Source organism: Petaurus breviceps, unplaced genomic scaffold (assembly GCF_028583685.1).
Source record: "Petaurus breviceps papuanus isolate PSGF00001 unplaced genomic scaffold, PetGlider_PUasm1.0 76, whole genome shotgun sequence".
In the NCBI taxonomy this organism is placed as follows: domain Eukaryota; kingdom Metazoa; phylum Chordata; class Mammalia; order Diprotodontia; family Petauridae; genus Petaurus; species Petaurus breviceps.
This window is the reverse complement of record NW_027186473.1, coordinates 50,201,498-50,204,767: the sequence shown is the minus strand read 5'-3', so window position 1 is coordinate 50,204,767 and position 3,270 is coordinate 50,201,498. Positions and strand designations below refer to the sequence as shown.

The 3,270-nt window shown below is 49.6% G+C and overlaps 1 pseudogene; it reads left to right on the top strand.

Moving 5' to 3' along the window:
• Positions 1–1,371: 1,371 nt before the first annotated feature.
• LOC138174664 (protein PRRC2A pseudogene) lies at positions 1,372–2,820 on the top strand (annotated as a pseudogene).
• The last annotated feature ends 450 nt before the right edge of the window (positions 2,821–3,270 follow it).

Genomic DNA, 3,270 nt, shown 5'->3' with positions numbered 1-3,270 from the left:
TCTTTGTAAAGAAAATAAAGTGGAAAGTCAAAGCACGTATCTTTCCTTCCCAACTCAAAGTTTAGTGCTCTCTTCACTACCCCACAACAACTCAGTGACAGATAATCACTGCTTATTTTTGAAAGAAACAAGTTCAGTTCAATCAATAAACATTTAATAAGTCCCTACTGTCTGCCAGACACTATACTAAGCACTAAGCACTGATAATACAATTTTTTAAAAAAATGAAGCAATCCCTCACCTTCAGGATGAGGACCAGAAGAGGAGATGACATGTACAGATCTAAGTGTATTCAAAATAAAAAGAGTCATTAGAGATGAGGCAACTTGGGGAGGATTTCAGCATTTGGAGGGATCAGAATAGGCTTTGTGTAGAAGGAGGTATTTGAGCTCTGTCTTGAAAGAAAAGAGGTGAAGGAATCCAGCAGGCAGAGACAAGGAAGAAGCCCATTCCAATTACAGGGGAGTCCAGAGCAAAGCACAGAGTTAGAGTGCTATGTGTAAGGAACTGAAAGATGGCCAGCTTGGCTAGATCTCCAAGTGTGAGAGGGAATCACATATAAGGGGGGAAAGATAGGTTGGGATCAGGTTGTTACAGAACTCAAAAGCTTAACAGAGAAGTTGATTTTTAATCTTGCTGTTAAGAAAGAAACAATGGAGTTTATTTGGCAGGGGAATGATGTGGTCAGATCTGTGCTTAAGAAAAATCACTTTTAGGGGTGGCTAGGTGGCACAGTGAGTAAAGCCTCGGCCCAGAGTCAGGCGGACCTGAGTTCGGCTCTGGCCTCAGACACTTAACACCCACACAAAAAAACTAGCCATGTAACCTTGGGCAAGTTACTTAACGCCAATTGCCCTCCAAAAGGCAAAAAAAAAAATCACTTTTGGCGCAGTGAATAGAGCACCAGCCCTGGAGTCAGGGGGGCCTGAGTTCAAATCTGACCTCATACACTTAACACAAAAAAAAAAAAAACTAGCCGTGTAACCTTGGGCAAGTCACTTAACCCCAATTGCCCTACCTTCCCCCCTCCAAAAAGCAAAAAAAAAAAAAAAGACAAAAAATAATTTGAAAAAAAGAAAAATCACTTTTACAACTCTGTGAAGGATGAATTGGAATGACTTGAGTCAGGTTCAGAAACAGGCATGTATCATGCGCTCTGATGAATCCATTTGCAGTATCAGTCATTTACAGTGTCTTTCTTAGACAATGATGCCAAAAGAATTTTTGAGAGGGCATGGCTATCTTCCATGGTACCTACTTCAAATATTGACACATCTTCAGTTTCTATTATTTGTTGTGTATCTCTATGACATTAAGAAATTCACCTGGATGGAGCCCGTCAGCCCTTTTGAAGACGTGACTGGCATGGAGATGAGCCAATCTGACAGTGGGGTAATAGATCTGAGTGGTGACTCTCAAGTTTCATCAGGTCCCTGCAGCCAGCAAAGTTCCCCTGATGGGGGTTTAAGGGGACAGGAGAGGGTGCACCCAAGCAGCCTGGAGGCCCCTCACCCCTGAGCATTGCCCCTGGCGAGGGAATCTGGCTCTGAACCCTCTGACCCTCCAAGGAGACATCCTCCTGCCTCCCGTGATGGGGGCAAGAAGGAGCCACCCCTGCCCCCTGGCCCCATAGGCACAGAACGATCCCAGCGAGGACGGGAGCCTGGTCCACTCTGGCCCTCTCACGGACCTGGTCCCCCTATCCAGTTTGGAACCAGTAACAAGGCCTCTGACCTCCACCTGGTGGTGGGAGGCAGCTTAAAGCCAGAGAAGGAGCTGTCACAGTCTGGGCCTGAGGTTCCTGCTCCAGTACCTCCAGACTGGGAATTGCTCCCCTCTAGCCCTACTTCAGCTGAGCTGATCCAAAAGTCGGGATCCCAGCCACCGTGGCGCAGAACCCAACCCCTTGGGTTCCCGCCTATACCCTGAGGTCTTCTACAGCATCCCAGGGCCTCCAGGCACCCAGGTCCTAGAGGAACAGTAGACTCTCAGCTGCACCCCACCAATGGTGGATTCCCTTCACTGCACCCCTACAGGTCACAGCCCCTGCTTCAGCACTGCTTTCAGGTGTAGCCCTCAAAAGGGCCAGTTCCTGGATTTCTCAGCAGAGCTGGGAAAGCTGCCAACTGGGGGTGTCCTCTATCTCCCACCTTCCTTTCTCTACCCACCAGCCTTCTGTCCCAGTCCCCTGCCTGACCCCCCCCTTTGCTACAGGTGCGCCAGGACCTGCCATCCCCATCAGATTTCTACTCTACTCCTCTGCAGCCTGGTGGCCAAAATGGCTTCCTGCCCCCCCCTCCCCCCCGGCTGCTCCCACCTAGCAGACACTGCTACCAGTAGTGGAGTCCCAGCTAGCTGTGGTGAACTTTTCCTCCAGCCCCACCTCCACTTTCTCTGCTGCTTATGGGCCCTGCTCTACAGCTCCCCAGTCTGGCTGTCCAGCACCCACCTGCTCCAGCAGCACAGGTGCTACCCTCACCCTCCCGGTCCTTCCCTCCCAGCTTGGGGAGAGCAGAGCTACACCCAATGGAACTAAAGCCTTTCCAGGATTATCAAAAACTGAGCAATCTCGGGGCACCTGGGGCTCGAACCGTCCCCCCCACCAGCTGGAAGGCTCCACCCACTGGCTATAGTGGTGTTGGTGTGTTCCACACCCATCGCTTCGACCTCTACCAGCAGGCCTCCCCACCAGATGCCCTGCGCTGGATGCCAAAGCCTTGGGAGCAGGCAGGGCCACCCTCTTGTGAGGGTCCACCCCAGCGGGCAGAGGAGTCACGGCCCTGTAGGGACAAGGATCCTGGGTTGCCCCCACTCTGCTGAGGGAGCTGCCCCCCCCACCTCCATCCCCTGGGCCTGTACATAGATATAAATATGTAAGGGGGAAGTTTGGGTGGGGAGGGGCTGTGGGGCTGGGGCCTCCCTATCCCTGGGGCCATCTGTTTAAAAAAGAATAAAAGGATTAAAAAAAAAAAGAAAAATTCACCTAAAGTCTCTAAGCCTCAGTTTTCTCATCTGGTAAATGGGAAATTCATAATACCTGGAAAGCCTGCATCACAGACTTATTGTGAGGCTCAGATGAGTTGATGCATGTCAAATGCTTCGTCAGTTTTAAAAGGCTATATAAATGTCAGCTATCGTTGTTTATCATCTTCTAGCTGTGAATTTATCTCAACCCAATTGAAATGGATTTCTATTTTTAGTTTTTAGCACCTCCTAGATAATGAGTTCTGTAAGATTTAGGAAACAGTGTGGTATAATGGTGAGTGTTCT